General features: G+C 37.5%; 1 protein-coding gene across 1 annotated transcript in view; it reads right to left on the reverse strand.

Moving 5' to 3' along the window:
• ENOX1 (ecto-NOX disulfide-thiol exchanger 1) overlaps positions 1 to 24,030 on the reverse strand; it is a 418,486-nt gene that overhangs the window by 374,286 nt on the left and 20,170 nt on the right. Inside the window, 1 exon segment of the mRNA XM_077778774.1 lies at positions 10,554 to 10,685. The gene's annotated coding sequence lies outside the window, so the exon portion shown is untranslated.

Raw genomic sequence — 24,030 nt, forward strand, 5'->3', positions numbered from 1 at the left:
ATCAGAGGTATTTTCATTGGAAAATATAGGCTAACATTAGCTTTCTTGTATAAAATAAAAATATAACACTAGTGAAAATCAAATATACTTATAAAATATGCATATAAAATTTCACTTATTGAAGAGCTATCATCAAGAAAAAGGTCTTTTCTTTTACAAAAAAATTTATTTAATGTTTATTTATTTTTGAGAGAGAAAGAGAGAGACAGAGCATGAGTGGAAGAGGGGTAGAGAACTAGGGAGACACAGAATCTGAAGTAGGCTCCAGGCTCTGAGCTGTTAGCACAGAGCCCGATGTGGGGCTTGAACCCACAAACCATGAGGTAATGACTTGAGCAGAAGTTGGACACTCAACTGAATGGGCCACCCAGGTACCCTGCCTGGCAAAGGTCTTTTCTTAAAACAATCAATTTCAGGAGCTTCTTGCAAATTAGTGTCTGTTTTATTCTTTACGGTAGCCTGAAGGGGTACTCACGCTGGGACACAAGAAAATAAGAGATTCCTATTGACGATTTTAAACTCTGTAGTCTCAATGACCAGATATGATCTTATTAAAGGGCTCTGTGAATTCTTTTTCAGGATGTGTGGAATTAATCAATTCATCTGGAAGGGCAAGGAGGTATTCATATACAACTTGAAAACACAGACTTCAGAAACACAGATGTTCTATCAAATCTTCATCGGCATACTCTTAGCTAAATTCAACTTCTGAGATTTAAAAAGATTTTCTAAACTGTTAAGGACAAATAAATAAATAAATAAAAATGACATTATACATTCGCATCTGGCTCTGTCACCATTTAGGGCTTGCTATTACAAACCTCAAACACATGGGTAGGGGGACAGGATCTATTTGGGAGCCCTTGGCCACCATGAGAACTAAAGTGCACGGTCTCTCAAACTGTTCAATCTCTGCTCATCTACTTTTGATACCACCGCCATTGCCTAGAGTGGGCACCATTTTGAAACACCAGTCATCATAGTAAGTAATATTTATGTGCGGAATGTAAGTTCCCAGGGAATGCTTCTCTTGCTTCTGCACGACTTTAATACTATGGGTAAGACAAATCCCTTGTATTTGCAGCAATGCAGTTAAAATAATTTGGATTTGATGGCTTTTTTACATGGAAGTCTTCTATTTCTGCATTAAGATATAGCTCCTAGTGAAAAAGTCTTAATGAAAATGGTGAAAATTCTCCACCATTATTTTTCCTACAAAGAAGCAAGCCTTCCTTCTAGATGTTCAAAATTTTATCAACACTTTAAATGGCATAGAATATGGACAATACTAATTATAGCTTCCATGAATTAATGTTTCCTGTACATTGAATGTATAATGCACCTTGGACACATAGCACTTTTCATTTATTCTTCAACACTACCTGTAAACTGGGGGCGCCTGGGTGGCTCAGTCAGTTAAGTGTCTGGCTCTTGGTTTCAGCCTCTTGGGTTTGTGAGTTCAAGCCCTGCGCTGGGCTCCAAGCTGACTACAAAGCCCGCTTGGAATTCTCTCTCTCCCTTTTCTCCCCCCACTTGCTTGGCTAGCTCTCACACCTTCACTTTCTCTCTCTCTCAAAATAAATAAACTTAAAAAAAACTACCTACTTAATTCAGTATTATTATTTAGACTTCACAGTTTTGGAAACCAGACTATGGAGAAAGGTACAACATTCATTCCAGAAATATTTATGAAGTTCTTTGTGGCAGGCTCTGTGCTAGGCACTAGGAATATAATGGTATGAAGCATTATATCATATCCCTACCTTCAGGGGGCTTATCATTCATGGGCGAGACTTGCCTTATCCAAAGGGGAACAAACAGCTAGGGACAGACGCAGGCAGAAACAGAATCTGAGTCTGACCTCAAAACAACACACAAAATCTCAGGTCTGAATGATTTCTATACCAAGAGCCTTGGAGCCATCTTTGACTCACCTCTTCCTGTCACACTATATGTCCAATCAGCCTGCAAATCATGTTGGCTTTAACACACAGTAACTCCAGAATGTGACCACATCTAACCACCCTGGTCTAAATAACCACCATCTCTCACCTGAACTATTCCATGAGCTCCCAAAGAATCTCCCGGCATCTAGCCCTTTCTCCATTTATTCTCAAGATAGCAGCCATCTGGGACTTACTTAAATGTGTAGTCACACCACATCACCCTTCTACTCAAGACCCACTGAAGTTTCACGTGTCATTCAGAGAAAGAGCAAAATCCTTACAGTGCACTGCAGGCCTGACTCAGGGTGCGTCCCTCTCACTTCATCTCCTGCCCCTCACTAGCCCTGCTCACTGCCGTCTGGACACATGGGCCTCAGAGCTTCCCCTTCAAATGTGGCTGGTGCCTTCTCACTTCATAATCTCATTTCCCGAGGCCTGGAACTTGCTCTCCTAGGTATCTGCCTCACTTCCTCTGGCCGTTACCAAAGTGTTCCTATCTCCATAAGGCTTTGTCTGATCACCATATTTATGATTGTAACCCTCCCCTAACATTCCTTATTCTTCCCTGCCTTATTATCCTCCGTAGTACATATCGCCGTCTGACATGTTACATATTCCACTTATCTTGTTTATTGGCTACCTCTTCAGCTCTTCCTAGCTCTAGACAGTCTGAAATGAGACACTAATAATTAGGCCTTCTTTCCCCCAGGAAGCCAAAAGACTAGCCCAGCACTCCCTTCCTATAAATATATGCCCCCTCCCCCCCCCAATAAACTTCATGAAGCAGAGATTTTGTCTATTTTGCTCAGTGCTTTCTCCACATGACCTATAGTGCTTGGCACATTGCAGAGCTAAAAATTTGTTGAATGAAGTAATGTTTTACTGAATCTCCTATATTCAAGCAGATTGAAAGAGCACCAACACTCCAAAACACTATTTCCAGAACCATTATAAACACATTTGTGGTTGAAAAAAGCCTGGCCATTTCCCTGAGCCTGCTTCATCTGCTCCTAACGGGGACTCCTCTCCACCTGCACGGTTCATGAGCAGAAGATACAGGCACTGCCAGGGAACCTTCGTCTCCGGAAAGACTTCCGACTGACAAAAGGCAAATGGTAAATTGCAAAGAAAGCATGACGCAGCTGGTTTTCATTTTCACTGTAATTTGTTAAAACAAGTATTAAATTACAGGTGATGTGGTGTGCTATGTATAAAATTGTAGGAAAGGGCTTGAGCCCCTTTAAAATATACTGTTTAGAATGTTGAAACTTTGTCTTAGGATTCCAGGAGTAGTTCAACACGAGTTCTGAAGGAAACCCCAAGCTGTAAGGATCTACAGAGGAAAAATGCTTTTCTCTCTCTTACACCAAGGATAGCTCTGCAGTAAGTAAAAACGTTGCTGTTAGAAAGGGGACACTGCTGACCCACTTAAAAGTGTTAATAGGATCTTAACTAGGTTTAAGCGAAAGTACTCGAGTGTTAGTGAGCTTACTGAATACCAGGAAGGCGGGCAGGTTTCTGTTGAGAGGATGGGAGAGTCTGTAACAAGGATAATAAAGTCAAGGCATTGGACTAACAGGGACAAGAGCATACAGTCTGTGCTATTGTGCAGAGAAGTTCCCTTCTTATAAAAAAACACTTCTTTCCCCTCACCTTGGAGTTACCAATATATTCTAAATGACTAATCTGTAACTCTATATAACTTATTAGTAAGATGTTCCTTATAATGTACCTTACTTTTCAACCAGTATCAGTGCTAATAAGTTAAAATATCCTTGGCAGCAAAGCAACTAAAGGTTGGTCTGGTCACAGAGAGGACTCTGGCCTGATACACGTATAGCACTTTGAAATCCCTCAGATGCATCAGGCATACTATTTCATACAATCTGACCAATAATTCTGTAGGGAAGGGACTACAATACTCATTTCATAATTATGCAAACTGAAGTGCAAGGTGGTTACGTTTGCCATCAGTGAGGGCAAATGTAGCCACTGACATCCTAGTTCACCGACTCAAAAACCTACTGCTGTTGGGGCACCTGGATGGGTCCAGTCGGTTAAGTGACTGACTTCAGCTCAGTCACAGTCTCACAGTTCATGAGTTCAAGCCCCACACGGGGCTCTCTCCTATTAGCAGGAGCTTGCTTCGGATCCTCTGTCTGCCTCTCTCTCTGTCCTTCCCTCACTCGTGCTCGCTCTTTCTCTCCTTCTCTGCCTCTCCCCCCTCTCAAAAATAAAAAAAGAATTAAAAAAAAAAACAACCCCAACAGCTCTTTCTACCATGTGTTGTGGATTCTCATGAAGGATAAGGTGGTCTCTTCAAGGATGCAGGTTAGGCTTGGGTAGAGATGAGGATGACCTGGACAAAATTCAGGTACAGGCATCTTATAAAAGGTCTGCAGTCCTCATCCCTAACTTTTATCTGGCTAAATCCCACCCCGAACGTAGGGTACCACATGGGTTTAAGGTCAGCAGCTTCTAAGTCACTGAGCTGAGAGCCACGTAGGCAAAGGCAGGAATAGGAGAGCATCTGCCTGGCACCTCTGATGCGGAACGGAAGACACGAATTCCCTCATGTGACGCCACCATTACAATATCTTCTCTGCTCAATGCTCCTGAAAAATTTCTTAGAAACATAACCTCTTCTTTAATAAAGACACTTCTATAACGGAGTCCTTAATTCAGTACATGAAAACATCATCTTAATTTGAGAGCTCAGAATGGGCAGGAGTACGGGTAGAGCGATATACCATTTCTGGTTGAGCACCCTGATAATAGGAATACTGGATTTTAAATAACACAGGGTTTTTTTCCCTACAAAACTTAAATTATTTCTATCCTGTTCAGTGTCACAAATATTTTACCTTCTACATGAAAAACATTGTGCTAGGTGTCAAAGGATATAAAGATGAATAAGAGATGATTTCTTACCTCCAGGAATCATCAGTCTAATGAAAAAAAAAGCAGAAATCTTTCTAGAATACATTTTACTTGTATCTGCCTTCTTTAAAAGGGCACACTGAAAATTTCTTTGGTGACTTAGGGTCATCATTATGAACATCAGCTGTTGTCCTGGCCCACAGAACAGGCACAGCAGTAGTTAGAAAACAATGTGGCACACAGACAAAGGGCTATTGATCACAGAAGTTAACCAAGAACTTGCCTTCCGCCTTCTTGAATTGGGTGGATGGAGAGATGGATGGATGGACAGATAGATGGATGGACAGACCAACAGACACGTAGATAGAAATACCCCTGATGTCAGTTTACTTTCTTATCTTCTCCTGGTTTTCCCATCCTATGTATAAAGACCTGCTGTTACGGCAAATGTGCTTTGAGCAAGTATAAAACTGCCTTTAGCAGCCACGGAGGCGCAAGTGGCCTACCAGCGAGCAACCTGCTGGGTGGTCACAAATGGCCTGTTATGTCTTCTTGCCGGGCCACTTCTCCGTCACTAGTGTCAGCTTCCCGCCTCCCTTTGTCACTTGAATTTCCACAAGGCTTGCACCACCCCTTCCAATCTGTGCCCAGTACTCAGCTATGCATCACTCTACTCTTCTCAAATTACAGTGCACACTGCCTGCCTCGCACAGTGCTGTCAGAGCAGGCACTCGGGAAACGCAAGCACCTACTTCCCATTCACAGGCCAGTCTCTGATCTAACACTGTTCCCAGTCTCTTTGTCTTCCATAGGATCAGGCTGATACGTACAGATACTGCTCCTCTTTGCGCCCCGCAAACCATGTGGTCACAATCCCTTACTGTTTATTTGTGCATATCTGTGAACAAAGTTTTCTTTTTTCTTTAACCCCTGAGTAAGACATTCCCTATTCTTGTAATAACTTATTTGTAGCTGAACAGTTTGGCAGCTTAAAAGTGCCTTATTATTTTCATAAATTTCCTCACCCAGTGGTTCTAATTTAATAAAAGAGTCACTTTTGTGTTATTTATATTTTTACAAATAGTTTGCATTTCCATTATAATGAATACACACTGGGTTTAGTTGTATTAGTGTAGATATGCAATTCACTTTCTAGAAGCAGCATCACCACCCTTCGGTGCTGCTGATTCTCATCCAATGATGACAAACCTCTAGAGGAGATGAAAGCCTAAGGCTCACATCTAAAAGGCACAGCAACCATAAAGCATGGTACATGTGGCACTGATTATTTCTACTTGCAGGAAAAAAGGTCTTATTTGTAACATAAACCACGTCGTGGAATCCTTTTATTTTGATCTCTTTGCAGGCTCTCATTAAAGCTAGCACACATGATAGCATTAACAAGTGATAGCTATTACATTATTATGGATTAATGTAAGGTGCGTCAATACAAATACTAAAAAGGGCCATTACAAACATAGAAAAACATTACTCCATGACACTCTTAGGGACTTCATTTCTGTAAGATTTTTCCCATTTCCTGTTCATCCAGATAAGAGCCAGAAAAATTATAGTCTCTGGTTCAAAGATATCTTTACTAATAGGATTGTTTTCTCAGGAATTAACTTTCTATGATCTCCCTAGTTTTGAAATTTTACATCCTCTAATAAGCATATAAAAATCCCAGCGCTTCACTTTGACCCATTTCAAATTTACATGGCAGAGCTCCAAATGCTGAGCACTGCAAAGTGCCCATTCTTAGCACATGATATCAACCATCTGCCCTGGCCATCAGGACAGAGTCCAGATACTTCTCCAATGTGATATTATAAAGGCAAAGTGTTCTTAACATTTACGTAATGTTTTTGTGTGTATGTGAAGTTTGCAGGTGATAAATGGATTCTAGCTTTCTCAGACTGGGACCTATCTCACATGCGTGTGAGCACTTTTCTTGTGCCGTGGATTCAGTTGTGCATGTTTGTGCTTGCTCACACATGTCTCTCTCTCCCTCTCCCTCTCTGTCTCACCACACACACACACACACACACACACACACACACACACACACACACAGAGTCTAATAGAGACTGAATCATGTGAGTGCCCCCAGAAAAACTAGATTTGGTAACCATTCAAACTATTATTTTTAAAATATTTACTAAACATTTATTAAGTGGAATTAGAGGAAAGTTATTCTATATTAACAAAAGTGTGTATCTATTTATGGTGAGTTAACAGAATTAGTTCATGTACTTGAATGAACATATCACTTTCACATGCTTCAACTTCTTTCATTTCACAACTATTTGGTCTCTCATTACTGGACAGAATTAGTTACTCATCCTCACCCCGGGAGAGGTAGCTTACTCAGATACAGTTACAAAGTTACAAAATGGATTTCAAAGTTCTTTCGTTTGTTTACTTTCACATTGTCCAAACATTTTCCACTTTTCCATGGTCCTTTTTTCAGTCCAGTTTTATGATTTACCAAACCAAATTCTTAGAAATAGATACTCAAAATAAATGTACAGTATTGTGACTATAATTATTACTGCTGTAATATATATTTGGAAGTAGCTAATAGAGTACATCTTAAAAGTTTTCACCACAAGAAAAAAAATTGTAACATGCATGGTAATGGATGTTAACCACACTTATTATGGTAAGTGTGTTTACGGTAATTGTTTTGCAATATATACACATAGCACATCATTAAGTTGTATTCCTGAAACTCATATAATGCCATATGTCAATTATAATCTCAATAAAATAAATAAGTTTTAAAAAATAAACCACTAATTTCCAGTAAACAAACCTATATAAACTACTACTTGATATAAGAATTTCAACTATTAATAGCCAAATTCAAGTGACTCTAAATTAGGATAGTGGTGCGGCTTGCCATAACACATGAAAAATACTCCACAGAGAAATTCAGCAATGCCAAGAATTTTTTGTTATTGTCATGAAAATATTCGCTAGAGATAATTCAACAATGGCAACAATTCTTATGTTTCTTGTGCCCACACCTGTGAGGGAGTTGAAATAAAACCTGCCTTATCAACTGCCCAAGTGTTACATGTGGAAACCCAGTTAACAGATGCCATACTTGCCATTTATACTAACAACACTCCACTGGTATGCAGTGGTGCCCGGGGGAGCTGCCATTCCTTAATCCGGCTCTGTTCACCCAGACATGCACATGCATCCACGAATCCATCTGTTAGGCATCAAGAATTACCATACTTAAGAAGAGCAATCCTTCAGTCTAAATGTTTAAATGTCTGATGCTAAATGTACACTGAAGGATTGGAAGCAAGGAACTTGCAAATATGACTCAGTCACACATCTGGTTCAGCCCTGTCCGGATGTCGGAATGCATCAGTCATTTTGGATTTATTCATAATGAGAGAAATCAAGTCACAACCCATGTGGTCTCAAAGGTCTACTTAGATGATGATGAAGACCTATGATACTCCCTGAAGTATGGCAGACTTTCCAAGCTTATTACGAATATACGTTTCTGACATTTTAAATATCTTAAGTCAGTGATTTTAGCCACTGGGGAAAAACAATGTTGCAGCATGTAATTCAGGTTATTTCAACAGAGCCAGTTCAATCTTAAATCTTCATTTCTAATGCATGCTAGCAATACTACTTTTGTAAAGCCACTTTGCACGACAGTGCCAGCAGCCACACAATGTGACTTAACCAATTATTTTGTACAGCGTACAAAACGAGTAAACCTCTCGGCAGCTGGGAGCGCTGGCCAGCGAGCAGCCTGGGCTTGCCCCTGGCAGGGTACCTCGCTCTTCCTCATGAGTTCCAGCAGTGTCATTCTGCTTCTCAGCCTCACGCAGTGGCCTCATAAACAGATTCCCTAAATGATCTCCAAGATTCTGAGGTCACTTTCAGAGTGGACACTTTCTTTTCCTTTTTGCCAATTCTGCCATTTTATTAAGTCATTCATATCCAGTCAATCACTGGCAATAGCCATTAGTGAATGTTAATACTCTTACTAAAGAATTCTTGGTAATTTGCTTCATAGGGCAAGTGGACAAAGGGTGACTGTAGAAAGGCAAGACAAAGAAAACCCATTTCTACTACTCCAAGTTGATTTCTGTGAAAGAGAGGAGAGACTAATGTCCCAGGCAGGCTCATTTTGAATAATGTGGTGTGCATTACACCCAGAAGGGCAAATGAAGAAAATCTCACAGTGACCAAACCAGTTAAAAGTAGCAGAGGGGCGCCTGGGTGGCTTAGTCGGTTAAGCGTCCGACTTTCGCTTAGGTCATGATCTCGCGGTTCGTGGGTTCGAGCCCCGCGCCGGGCTCTGTGCTGACTGCCAGCTCAGAGCCTGGAGCCTGCTTCAGTCTGTGACTCCCTCTCTCTCTGACCCTCCCCTGCTCACGCTGTCTCTCTCTCTCTCTCTCCTAGAAATAAATAAAACATTAAAAAAAAAAAAAGTAGCAGAAAATGTTACTGGCACCTGGATGGCTCAGTTGGTTGAGCGTCTAACTTCAGCTCAAGTCAGGATCTTGCGGTTTATGAGTTTGAGGCCCACACTGGGCTCTGTGCTGACAGCTCGGAGCCTGGAGCCTGCTTCAGATTCTGTGTCTCCCTCTCTCTCTGCCCCTCCCCTGCTCACACTTTGTCTCTCTTTCCCTCTCTCAAATTTAAACATTAGAAAATTTTTAAAAAGCAGTAGCAGAAAATGTTAGAAGTGAAAACACAGATGTACCCCAAATGGATTACACTCATACTCTTGTAAGTTACTAGTTTGAGAGTATTATATTTAAGGCAGACCGCCCCACACCTGTTAAGAGGGCTATTATAAAAAAAAACCACACAAACAGAAAACAGCGACTGTTACGATAAATGATTGTAAAGTGGTGCAGCTGCCGAGAAAAACACGATGGAGGTTCCTCAAAAGATGAAAGACAGAGCTACCATTTGACAAAACAAGTCCATTTCTGGGTACGTATCCAGAACAACTGAAATCAGGATCTCAAAGAGATATCTGCACACTGTATTCACAGCAGCATTATTCACAATTGCCAAAAGGTAAAAACAAGTAGAAGTCTACCCACAGATGAATGAACAGAGAAAATGTAATGTACACATACAATGAAATGTTACTAAGCCATAAAAAAGGAAATCCTGACACACTACAATATGGATAAAACCTGTGGACGTGACGCTAAGTGACGTGAACCACTCACAGAAAGACATATACTCCTGATTCCACTTATATGAGGTTATCTACAGTTGTCCGACTCAAGGAAACAGAAAGTAGAATGGTGGTTGCCTGGGGGTAGGAAAAGGAAAGAGTTTCCAATGGGTATAGAACTTGATGAATATAAAGTTCTAGAGATGTTTACAGTGTTGTACATAGAGTTAACAATACTGTACTGAACACTGAAACTGTGCTAAGAAGGCAAAAATCATGTTATGTAAATATATATATATATATATATATTTTTTTTTTTCCATAGTCAAAAATACGTGGATCAGCTCTCTCCTAGGGATGCAAAATATCAAAATCAAGAACAGGGCATTTTGTGCTTTTCTCGGTTTACCCTGAGGGTAACAAGTCCTGTACGTCTGTGACCGCTGGAAAGCAGCCTCTTCATAGCCCTGTGCACCTGCGCCGCCCCACTGAGAATCCCCAGTCAGCTTCACGGCACAGCGAGTGCAGTATGAAAATCAGTATGAAAGACTCTTTACCGTGGTGCGAGGAACCCGGGAAACGCTGACACAGTCAGCTCCTGAGGACAGTTCTCAGAAGACGCCACAGGTCACGGGTGCGGCCGGCTGCTGGCTGGGAGGGCGGTCACTACACACAGCATGCCCTAAACCCTGAAAGGGAAGAAACCACGTGTGTGTGACCAGAGTTGAACAATTCTGTGTAGTCTCTTTTTGTTTTTTGTGTTTTTTTAATTTGCTTTTTTTTTTTTTTTTTTTTTAAAAATAGTTTTTTGTCAAGTTGGTTTCCGTATAACACCCAGTGCTCATCCCCATGTGTCGTCCCTTTTTGAAAGTTCTTAAATTCCTCCAGGAACACCGCGCTTACTGTTTTCCCTGTGCTTCTGAGGGCAGGCTGGAAATGAAAATGGTCTCCCTGTCTCATTTACTCATAAATACTTCCTCAAAGTGGTGCAGAAAGAGGCGGTTTCTCCCTCGGCACTTGGGCTCCCTTTCTGGCTCTTATTCCTCCACTGACCCACTGTCCTCGGCTGTGTCTCTTGCTTCAAGTACTCCAGGTCCTACATTTACATTCATGGTTACATACCCATCGGCTGCCCCTAAGAACCACTAGATAGACTGGCGCATTCCCCTGCACCTTACATGTGGAAGGCAGCTTCTGAGGAGGGGTGCTGGGGACAGGTTAGCAGGTGTGGAGCCTCACTATACTCCACCAAGTATGGTCTGCGCACCAGCAACAGAGCCGTCACATGGAGCATGCGAAACAAGCAGGATGCTAGACTCTACTCCAGACCTACTGAATCAGAACCTGCATTTGACAAGATGCCTACGTGAACTGAATGTTGAATGTGCATTAAAATTTGAGAAGCTCTGGTGTAAAATCTGAATATATTTGGAGCCAGGTTTTAGAATTCGGGGAAGGGGTATGGTTTCCATAAGTGCAAGGCTATTTCTAAAATAAGTAAATAGATAATATTAATTATTTATTGTTCAATGTATTATTTACTTTCTTTGAAATAAGAGGAATAAATAAATCCAGTTATTTTATGGATAGGGCCTTAAAGCATCAATAAGTTTAATAACCTTCCACAACGAGACTTAAATACTCTTTCTCTTTGTATTTTAATGAATCTTTACATAAGACATCTTTAAATCGCATTAGTAACAAATAGGTGTGTTATCGTAATTTAATAATACTGAGTAACAATTCCCCCCCAGAATGGAAACAGGGCACAATAAAAGAAAGCTTGTGTGTCTAAACAGGTGAATTTTATATGAAGTAAAAGGAACTTAAGTGCTAGAGCCCTCCGTTTCCACATGCCCTTACAGGGACCATTGTATTAAAAATTTTTGTTCTTTTTCATTAAAGAATTTTTTAATGTTTATTTATTTTTGAGAGAGAGAGAGAGAGAGAGAGAGAGAGAGAGAGAGAGAGAGAGAAACAGAGAGAGAAACAGAGAATGAGAAGGGAAGGGGCAGAGAGAGACACACAGAATCCTTAGCATGCTCTAGGATCCAAGCTGACAGCACAGAGCCTGACACGGGGCTCGAACTAACAAACTGTGAGATCATGACCTGAACCAAAGCCAGATGCTTAACAGACTGAGCCACCCAGGCGCCCTTGTTCTTTTTCTTAAAGGCAGACTCAAAAATCATGTAACTTTAAAACTCCATAAAACCTGGAACCATCCCTGGCCTAAATAATTATGAAAATTATTTTTAAGGTTGGAATACACCACTTTTTATTTTCTTTCAATACACTAGAAAATACTTCGAATTATATCGTGATCATTCAGTCTATAAATGAAAATGACTTTATTGAAGGAAGACCTGGAAATAATTCCACTCACATGTAAGAGAAATTCTTTATAATAAAAAGATTCTTATCTTTCAATGTTATCATGTAACACCATTAAACTTAACAAATACATGGTTTATTCATATTTCTTTATCTTCCAGCCTTCCTTTTCTTCCATATTAACCAAAAAACCTGAATTTGGCAGGGGGCAGGGGTGAATAACTAGAAGAAATACCCAAAAATGCTTTTTGGGTATTTTTGCTTACTTTGGCTTTATTATTTTCTTCAAGTATTACAAAGTCATATCTACCTGTGCTTGTGTGCTTTTTTAGAAAATACAAAAGGTAAAACAAAAGAGTTTAAAAAATACACAGAGAAAATGAGACAAATTCTGCTAACACTTTAATACCTAGTGTCTCAAACTATTTAGATATAGATATCTTTTTAAAATGTGATTTTGAGTGTGAATATTTAAGTGTGTATTTGTGTTTAAATGAGTTGAAGAGACCTGAAAATTGCTATTTCACCTACCAAACTCCTTATATGGTTTTCCACAGAAAGAAAAAATAGCCTTGCCTTTTATGTCTGGCTACAACATATTCCCTGTGTATAATTATCAGTTAAATGATTTCTCAATTTGGGGCACTTAGTTTATTTCTGATTTTTCATTTTTATAAATAAAGCTATTATGAAAATTACTATAGATGTTTCCTCTTACATTTTCCTCATTCTATCCTCAGGATAAATACCTTTAATAGAAATTGTTAAATACTATTTTGAAACACATTACCAGTTTGCTTTCTGAAAAGTTTTATCATTTGCAGCACCATCAAAAGACAACTTCATTTAAAAAAAAAAAAAGCCTTTGCCATTATGAAAGTCAGACATGTGTTTTTGTTTGTTTGTTTTTAAAATTGCTTTCTTAAAGTAAAATATGTGAGCACCTGGCTGTCTCTGTTGGTTAGGCATCCAACTACTAGTTTCAGCTCAGGTCATGATTTCACAGTTAGTGAGTTCAAGCCCCATGTCAGGCTCTATGCTAATGATGTGGAGCCTGCTTGGGATTCTCTCTCTCCTTCTTTCTCTGCCCTCCCCCTGCTGTCTGTCTGTCTCTCTCTCTCAAAAATAAACTTAAAAAATAAGGTAAAATATGCATACAGAATAGTGTACAGCTTAATTAGCTATCAGAAAGCAAACATACGCCTGTACTCGCAACCAAGATACGGAATATTAGCAGCATCATGGAAGCTGCCTCATATCCCTGCCAGTCATTACTCCATCCTTTCTCTTGAAAAGAAGCCACCATCCTGACATTTAATACCATGGACTGGTTTTGTAAGTAGTTTCTTTAGCTCAATATTATATGCACAAATTTATTCATGCTGCTCATTTTATCTATAGTTCACTCATTTTTGTTGCTGAGTAATAATTATGCAAATATACCACAATTTACTTTGCCATTCTCTTGTTGAGGGCACTGTATCATTTAATGTACTTTATATATTTGGGCACTGCTGTTTTGACATACAGAAAAGTAAACTTTTAAGTAAACTTATATGTATTTAATATGTGTATTAAATCCATCAATTTTTTCTTTATTGGTGCTAGCACATTATTGGTGCTATCCTTTTAAAAGCTTTTCCTACCACAGGATTAAGAAATGTTTACCTACATTTTCTTCTAATATTTTTTTTCATTGCTTATGTCTTCACTTTAGTTGGAATTTACTTGGATGTAAAGAGTTAAATAGTTGTATGACTGTTCATCTTCCCTCAATGGCTAGGCAATTTTCCCAAGAACTTTTATGAAATAACCCATCTTTTACCCCTGCTGTCATAAAATGCTTCCTTTATTATATACTAAATTCCCATATATATACTTGAGTCTCTTTCTGGATGTTCGCTTATGTTTTTAAAACATGCTAATATATTCTTCAATTGGTCATGTAAGTACAAAGTATAAAATTCAAGTGGAAAACAGAGCGTATAAAGATAGTAAATAAGGCTTCTTTCACACCTGCCCACCAGACACATAGCTCCTCTTCTCGACTTCGACCATGGCTTTGAGTCATTTGTCTACCATTCTAAAAGCAATCTGTGCATATAAAAAAAGTAAATATCCACTCCCGGCTATATTAACATGTCTTAAAATAGCATACCAAAGCATAGTTCTAGAGTTTGCATTTTCATATAAATCAATACATTTGTGCTATCTCATTCTTTGTATGTAATACCTGCATTATATGAATTTATTTAAAACCTATACCAACCAATGAACTAAAACACTGTTTGTAATCTTTTGCTATTGTCACTAAACCTGAAATGAGTATCTATGGGTAAATCTCAGAAGTACAATTCAGGATTAAAGTATATATGTATTTTTAAAATTATGTATTTTGAAGGGCGCCTGGATGGCTCAGTTGGTTAAGCGTCTAACTCTTGATTTCAGCTCAGGTCATGATCTCATGGTTTGTGAGATCGAGTCCCTTGTTGGGCTCTGCAATGACAGAGCGGAGCCTGTGATTCCCTCCCTCCCTCTCTCTCTGTCTCTCTGCCCCTCCCCTGCTCTCACTCTTTATCAAAATAAAAATATAAAAATTAAAGAAAAAACTATTTATTTTGAAATAATTACAGATATATGCTGCTGTAAGAAATTATACAGATGTACCCTGTGTCCTTTACCTAGTTTCCCCCAAATGGTACCATTTTGCAAAACTACAGTATATTATTGCAACCAAGATATTGACTTTGATACAGTTAATATACAGAACATTTCTGTGGTAAGAATCCTTCATGTTGCCCTTGTGTAGCCATACCCACTTATCTCTTTCCCCTATCCCCTTCTTACCCCCTGGGAACCCACCAGTCTATTCTCATTTCTATAATCTTGTCATTTAAAGAATGTTACATAAATGGAATCAAGCAGAATGTAACTTGTTGGGGCTGGCATTTTTCACTCAGCATAATGCTCTGGGGATTCATCAAGGTTGTTGCCTGTAACAACAGTTCATTTCTTTTTATTCCTGAGTACTATTCCATGGTGTGGATGTATTACAGTTTGTTTAACTATACACTGAAGGACACTTGGGCTGCTTCCAAATTTTTGGCTATTACAGATAAACATGCTATAAACATTTATGTACAGGTTTTTGTGATCATAAATCTTCATTTTTCTGGGATAAATGGCAGGGAATTCAATTTATGTTTTGAATGGCAGTTGCATGCTTAGTTTTTTTAAGAAACTGCCACATTGTTTTCCAAAAGTGGCTGTGCCATTTAACATTCCTACCAGCAATACGTAAGTGATTCAGTTTCCCTCCATCTTTGGCAGCATTTGATGTCATCACTAGTTTTTATTTTAGCTATTTTGATAGGCTTATAGTGAGATGTCATGGCGATTCTATATTGCATTTCCAAAATGACTAATGATGCTCAACATCTTTTCACATACGTATTGACCATCTACATATACTCTTTGGTAAATTGCCTTTCCATTTTTTCCCCGTTTTCTAACTAGATTATTTTTTATTATTGATTTTTGAGAGTTCTTTATGTATTCTAGGGTACTAGACTTTTCTCAGGTAAGTGGTTTGCAAATATTTCTGCAGTCTGTAGCTTATATTTTCATCTCTCAAAGCTCAAGTAAAAAAAAATAATTAAGTCCAATTGATTTATTTTTCCTTCTATGAATCATGCTTTTGGTGTCAAGTCTAAGAACTCTTTGTCTATTCCTAAATCCCCCAAATTTTCTATTTTATTCTAACAGTTTTATAGTTTGAAGTTCATGATCCATCTTGAGTTAATTTTTACATAATGTGTGAGACTGAAATTGAGGTCCATTTTTTCCCTATAAATGTCTCATTGCTCCAGCACAATTTGTTAAAAGGGTGTCTGTCCCCATTGAAATGCATTTGAACCTCAGTCAAAAGTCATTTGTGCATATTTGTGTGGGTCTTCACCTGGGTTCTCTCTTCTTCAACCGATCTCTCTATCCCTCCACCAATAATACTACAACCTTGAGTAAGCAGCCATAAGAATTAGGTAGACTGCTCAATTTTATTTTGCTTTCTTCAAAAATCTTATTTTAACTTTTAATTTTAATTTTTAATATTTTAGTTTAGTTAATAAACAGTGCACTATTGGTTTCAGAAGTAGAATTCAGTGATTCGTCACTTACATACAACACCCAGTGCACATCACAAGTGCCCTCCTCAATGCCCACAACCCATCTAGCCCATCTCCTACCCACATCCCTCTATGAAGTTTGTTTTCAAAATTCTTAAACTATTCTAATTCCTTTGCTTTTCCATATAAACATTTGAATAATCTTGTCAATATCCACATAAATTTTCCTGGGATTTTTATAGGAATGACTATCAAAACTTTCATATATCACCTTCAGGAGAATAGACATCTTCCATTCCATGAACATGATATATGTCTTTCCATTTATTTAGACCTTTTGTTCTTTCATGAGTACTGTGCAGTTATCAGCATAAAAATCTTGTAATGTTTTGTTAGATTTATAACTAATAATTTCTCTTTTTTAGCAATTGTGATACTGTATTTCTAAATTTTTGTGTTAATATGTTCTGATATTTTTATATTGAGCTTATATCCTGTAACCCTGCTGAACTGACTTATTAGTTCTGGGATTTTTTTTATACTTTACAAATTCTTTGATATTTTCTATGTATGCAATCACATCATCTACAGATAAAAACATTTATATTCCTTCCTTCCTTCACAGTATACTTCCCCCTTTTCTTGACTTATACTGTTACATAAGAGTGATAAAAGCAGATATCCTTGCGTTGTTCCCAACCTTAAAAAGAAAGCATTAAATCCTTCACCTTTAATTATAATGATCTGTAGCATTTCTTAAAGATTACCATATATCAAATTGAAGAAATCTCTTCTATTCCTGATTTTTTATGAAAGTTTACTGTGAATAAGTGTTGAATTTTCTCAAATGCTTTTTCCGTATCAATTGATATAGTCATGTGTCTTCTCTTCTCTAACCTGTTCATAGAGTGGATTACATAGGTTGATTTTCAAATATTGAACCAGCCTTGAATTCACGGAATACATCCCACTAGGTCATGCTTTCTAGTTCTTTTTAAATATTGAAGGATTTTATTTGCTACTAATTTGTTAAGGATTTTTGCATCTCTATAAGAGATATTGGTATGTGGTTTTTTTTTTGTTTTGTTTTTTTGTACTGTTTTTGTCTGCTTTTAGTATTAGGGCAATAGTAACTTGGTGTAATGAATTGAGAAGACTTCCATTCTATTTCTGGAAAAGACTATGCAGAATTGGTATTTTTAATTTTTATTTTTTTTAAAATATTTTTTATTTATTTCTAGGAGAGAGAGAGAGACAGCATGAGCAGGGGAGGGTCAGAGAGAGAGGGAGTCACAGACTCTGAAACAGGCTCCAGGCTCTGAGCTGGCAGTCAGCACAGAGCCAGATGCGGGGCTCGAACCCACGAACTGTGAGATCATGACCTAAGCGAAAGTCAGACGCTTAACTGACTAAGCCACCCAGGCGCCCCGGTCTTATTTTTAAAATGTGTAATAGAAATCTCCAATGAAACCAACTGAACCTGGATATTTCATTAGGGAGAGATTTTAAATTATGAATCCCATTTCTTTAATAGTTATTGGGATATTCAAATTACATCATAATGGATGAGTTGTAATAGTCTGTGTTTTTCAAGGAATTGATTTATTCCAAGTTGTCAAAATCATATTATGTTTATTCCTTTTCGATGTCTGCAGGATCTGCAGTGATATCTATTATTTCATTCCTGTTATTAGTAATTGGTGTTTCTCTTCTTAGTCTTGCTAGAGGTATGTCAATTTTATTGATCTTTTCAATAAACAACTTCTTTTTTCCACTGATTTTCTCTGTTCTTCCGTTTTCAATTTCATTGATATCTGATTTTATTTTTATTATTTTCTTTCTTCTGCTTGCTTTGGGTTTAGTTTGCTACTCTTTTTCAGTTCTTGAAGTGGGAACTTAGATTATGGATTTAAGACATTTCCTCATTTTTAATAATATGAAATTAGTTCTAGACATTTTCCTTTCACAACTGCTTTGGCTGCTGCCCACAAATTTTATTATGTTGTATTTTCATGTTCACTTAGTCCAATGTACTTTTTTTAAATTTCCCTTGTCATTTCTTCTTTGACCCATGGATTATTTAGAAATATGTTGTTTAATTTCAAGGCATTAGATCATATTTTCTGTTACTGATTTATAGTTAATTTTATTGGAGTCAGAATATACTCTATATGACATCAATTCTATTAAATATTTAAGATTGTTTTATGATGCAGGATGTGGTCTTTCTTGGTTATGTTCATGGGTATGTGAAAAGAATGTATATTTTGCTGTTGCTTAGTGGAATGTTTTATGAATGTTAACTAGATCCTGTTGGTTGATGGCATTATGAATTATTCCATATCCTCACTAATTTTATGCCTAATTGTCTTGTCAGTTGTGGAAAAAGGGGTGTTAAAGTATCCATATATAATTATGGATTTGTCCATATCTTCCTTCACTTCTATCAGTTTTTACTTTACATATTTTGTAGCACTGTTGTTTGGTGCATTTACAGTGAGGATTGCTGTTTTCTTGGCAGATTGATCCTTTTACCTGTATATAATGTCCAGCTCTGTCTCTGGCAATTTTCTTTGTCTACATTCTCTAATGATATAATCTTGAATTCCTCTGATTAATGTTTGCATAATACATAATTGTATGATTTTATTTTTTTCTAAGATTTTATTTTTAAGCATTCTCTATACTCAACGTGGGGTTTGTACTCAGAACCCTGAGATCAAGAGTCCACCAACTGAGCCAGCCAGGCACTCCTATAATTGTATAATTTTATATATATTCCTATACTTGTTACTTTCTCTTTTTTTTAATTTTTTAAAAATTTTTTTTTTAATTTATTTCTGAGAAAGAGAGACAGCATGAGCAGGGGAGGGTCAGAGAGAGAGGGAGACACGGAATCTGAAACAGGCCCCAGGCTCTGAGCTAGCTGTCAGCACAAAGCCTGACACGGGGCTCGAACCCATGAACCGTGAGATCATGACCTGAGCTGAAGTCGGTTGCTCAATTGACTGAGCCATCCAGGTGCCCCACTTGTTACATTCAACATGCCTATATTGTTATATTTGAAATGAGTTCCTTATAGATAGCATATAGTTGGTTTGTGTTTTTTGTAATCCACCCTGACAATTTATGTCTCTGATGTTTTTAGATTATCTGCATTAATGTAATTATCGATGTGTTAAGGCTTAAGTCTGCCATCTTATTTTTTATTTTCTGTTTGTTCTATTTTTCATTTGTTTTTTTTTCTTGTGTTTCAAGTGGATTCAATGATATTGTAAAAGTTCATTTTGATGTATCTAGTGTTTTGGAATATATCTCTTTAGTATAATTTTTTAGTGGCTTCTCTAGTTATTACATACATAGTTAATTTGTCTATTGGTGGCATCTTTTTCAAGTGAAGTATAGGAAAATTATATATTTTTATGTCACTTTTCCGTCTCTATTTAAAATATAGTTGTATTAAATATTTCTTCTACATTTAGAACCTCCATCAAACATTGTTATAATTTTCATTTCAACCACCTACTATAACTTAGAAACCTCATGAGAAAGAAAGTGTAATGTATTTACCCATATTTTTACTTACCATGTTTTCATATCTTGATTTTCCAAAGTCCCTTTTTGTTTCTTTGTTTGTTTGCTTTCTGTTCAGAGAACTTCCTCAAGCTACTTATTTTTTTTAGAGGGGGTAAGGTCTACTAATATCAAATTCTCTTAGTTTTCCTTTTCCTGAAAATGTCTTGATTTCTTCTTTATTCCTAAAAGATATTTTCACTGAGTTTAGGATATGGGTTCATCATTCTTTCAGCACTTCAAAAATATTGTGCAATTTTCTTCTGGCTTCCACGTCTCTGATAAGGTATCTGCTGTCCATTCGTTTTTTTCCTTAGGTAAGGTGTCATTCCTCTTGCTACGTTCAAGTTTATTTGAGGGGTGTCTGGGTGGCTCAGTTGGTTAAGCGTCTGACTTCAGCTCAGGTCATGATCTCACAGTTCATGGGTTTGAGCCCCACGTCAGGCTCTGTGCTGCCAGCTCAGAGTGTGGAGCCTGCTTCAGATTCTGTGTCTCCCTCTCTCTGCCCCTCCCCTGTTTGTACTCTCTCTCTCTCTTTTTCTCTCTCAAAAATAAACATTAAAAAAGAGAGAAAGGATTCAAATTTATTTGAAAATAGTTTTCATAAGCTTAATTATAATGTGTCTTGGTGTGGATTTATTTGTGTTTATTCTGTGTGGAATTTTCTCAGCTTCTTGAGTCCAGGTTTATGCCTTTTGAAAAATTAGCAAGTTTTCAGCCCATATATATTATATACATTTATTTACATATAAATATACATAATCATTGACTATATATATATAGTCAAATCCTTTTTTAGCACTGCCTTCTTCCTCTTTTCCTTCTGGTACTTCAATGGCATGTATATTAGATTTCTATTAAAACCCCACAGACTATCCCTGAGACTGTCTTGCTCATTGACTTTTTTTTATTCTATTTTCTCTGTGCCCTTCAGATTGGATTCGTTTTTCTCATTCTGTCTTCCAGTTCACTAGTTCTTTCCTCTATCCCATCCATTCTGCTGTTGAGCCCATTCGCTGAGCTCTTTATTTCAAGTTTTGTATTTAGTTCTAAAATTTTCATATGGTTCTTCATATTTTATATTCCCTCACTGAGATTTTTTATCTTTTCTTCATACAATATGATATCTTCCTGATTCTTGGTATGAAGAGAAATTTTCACTTGAAACCTGGACATTTTTGTATTATGCTCTGAGACTCTGAGTCTTATTTAAACCTTCTATTTTAAACGGCCTTCCCTGACACTGATCTTATAAGGGGAAAGGAGGATAACACCTCACTACTGCTCCACTGACACCCAAGTGGGAGTTTCTCATTACTGCTGGTCACAGTAGTAATAAGGTCGGAATAAGGTCTCCTAAGACACTGAGCTGAGGTAGTAGCTTCATTACCACTGGGCAATTGTGAGTCTCTGTAAGGCTTCTTCTGTCATAATGCAAGCATTTTTCTGGGTGGAGATGGAAGTCTAGACTCCCCAAGTGATCGCCACTGATATTGCAACAAGAGAAAGAGAGCAACTTATTACTCACCAGTGGGGCTTAAAGTCCTGGCTCCTTTTTCGTTTCTGACAGCACTTCATTAGGAGTATTATTATAGCCTGTAGTAGATGAAAGTCTAGATTCACCATTCTGCTTTCTTGGCATGGGTGATGGTGGGGCTAGTTTTCTGAGGTTTTTTAAATTTATTTATTTTTTTTGTTTTTTTACTATAATGTTTGGTGGAGTAAAGAGGTTACTGAGTAAAAGTGTTCTATTTTACCTGCTATTTCTTTCCTATCTTTCTGGATAAAAAGAGTAGACTTCCTTGAGATTTCTTTTTTGTTCGTAGCCATTGGCATCCCATGTTGCTGGCCTCTTAATTATCCAGTCTTGGATACATGAAGCAAGATGAAAATGTAAAGAACTCCCCACTGGATCATTCCTCTGGTCGGATGTCCCTAACCAGTCTGTCTTCTTATCTCTACCTTTCAGAACCTTGTGTTTATTCTATGTGTAATGTTTTCAGTTGGACTTAATGAAAGGAACAGGAAAAGGTACTTCTACTCCAAAACCCAAAAGTCTATGTTTTTAGTTTAGATTATCATTAGTGATTATATATTGCCTTCTATAGATGTACCAATTTATATTTCCATAGAGTTGGTCTTGTCTTCCGTTTTTGGTTTTCATTGCAGAAATTGCTCTTTCTCATCTATTTTTGCCCTCACATCTAATTTGTCCGAGGTTATAAGGGTTTCATGCCTGCCATCTGAGAGTCAACTTCAGATTTCTTGCAGGAAATTTTTCTTTATGGGTGGAAAGGATGTAGGGACTGCCATTCAGAAGTAGGCTTTCCACAGATTTTCTCCTTTCATTTGCCTGCCTCCTGCTCAGCACTGCTCACCTGATTTGAAGACTGTTAGTGAATGTTGTCTAAGCCTATTCCACCCACAGAAAAAAACACTGCACAGAGTCCTGAGGAAGGAAGTCTTATTCCAATTTCTGGCATCTTATTTTAATATATTTAATATATTAAAGTAAGTCACATAACAGACTATATGTGACAAAACTTCTTTGATGTTTGTGGTATATTATCAGGATAATTCTTTAATCTCTCCATTCTCTCCCACTCTCTATGGATGCTTCTTATTGTCCATTTTTATTAGCATTTTAGAGAGTATGGGTATGCAAACTGCTATCTTTCAGAGACGCCTCAAGAATACACTTTTTTTAAATACCTTTTTTTCAGAGGCAGAAGTTACCAACAAGAAAACAGGATGGGCAACAGTCATTTTGTCAGAGGAATATCTGTTGTCACTTGTTTAGGCCCTATACTTGATTATACCACATCTTTATTTTCCAGACTATACCACATCTTTATTTTCCAGACTTTTGTGTCCTTAAATTCTACTTTCAACACTAGTATTAACAATAGATTCCAAGATGAAGAAGCTAGCAATACTGTGCGGAAGCTTCATCATTTAAAACAGGAATACAATTAAAATACCCTCGCTCAGTTAAAGCTTACTACCATTAATACATTTTCCTCCAAATGAGTTTTGCTTTTCTTTTTAATTCAAAAGCTGAAGCTCCTGTTTTTCTTTACAAAGAAACACAAAATAAAAAGATTAACTCTTTATGTACCTCAATATGGTGTACACACACACAAACTTCTGACAAAATATTTGCTCACAGTAAAATATTTTGGGCAGAAAAAAAGAAATGCATAAAAATGTAACTCCACATCATACTACTTAGCTATGAACTTTAAGTTTTCCTTGGAATATTCCACTCTAGTTTCTTCCTATGCAGTTTTTCTTCTTTTCATAAAATGGGCTTGCTCATACTATAAATACAATGTGAACCCTGCTTTATTCACTTAACATAATAATGTGTTTTCCCATTTGGTTAAATGGTCTTTAAAAACATGAGACTTTAATGGCTGTAATAATATTCTACCTTCATGAAGGTATCATAATTTATTTAAACATTCTTCTATGTGAGGGTAAGCTTCTACATTTTTGCTGGTTTTAATAATGCTGCAATGCATATTATTTTACATAAATCTTTGATTTAATTTTTTTCTTAGGATAGACTGCTAGAATTTGGCTTATTGGACTGTGGCTACTGCAGCACAAACCTCTTTCCTAGAGCAGGAACACTGCTGTGGGTCAAGACCAAGTTCATGCCTGGCCACCACAGAAAAGAGACTGCAAATTCTGCATCCTTATAGCAAGACACTGTTGGGGTTCCCTTTCAAGTACTTATTTCCTGTGCAGCAGTGTGAACAGGAAAGGCTGAGGCTCCTCCAGCTTGCAAAAAGATTTGCCTCCTCTGCTCCTTAGAAAAGCTGCCAGAAACCAGGGAAACTGAGTCATAAATGTGTGCTTTCTCTTGTTTACATCTTGCCTCTTTCCACCACTGGAGTAATAAGGATCAGATGAGAGTGTCAATCAGCAGAAAGGTGAGACATTTTCTGCAGGAAGTCCTATCTACTAATTTATTTCAGGAGAAAGAAAAGAGTTTCCA

The sequence above is a fragment of the Crocuta crocuta genome, unplaced genomic scaffold (genome assembly GCF_008692635.1).
Source record: "Crocuta crocuta isolate KB4526 unplaced genomic scaffold, BGI_CrCroc_1.0 scaffold586, whole genome shotgun sequence".
Lineage (NCBI taxonomy): Eukaryota > Metazoa > Chordata > Mammalia > Carnivora > Hyaenidae > Crocuta > Crocuta crocuta.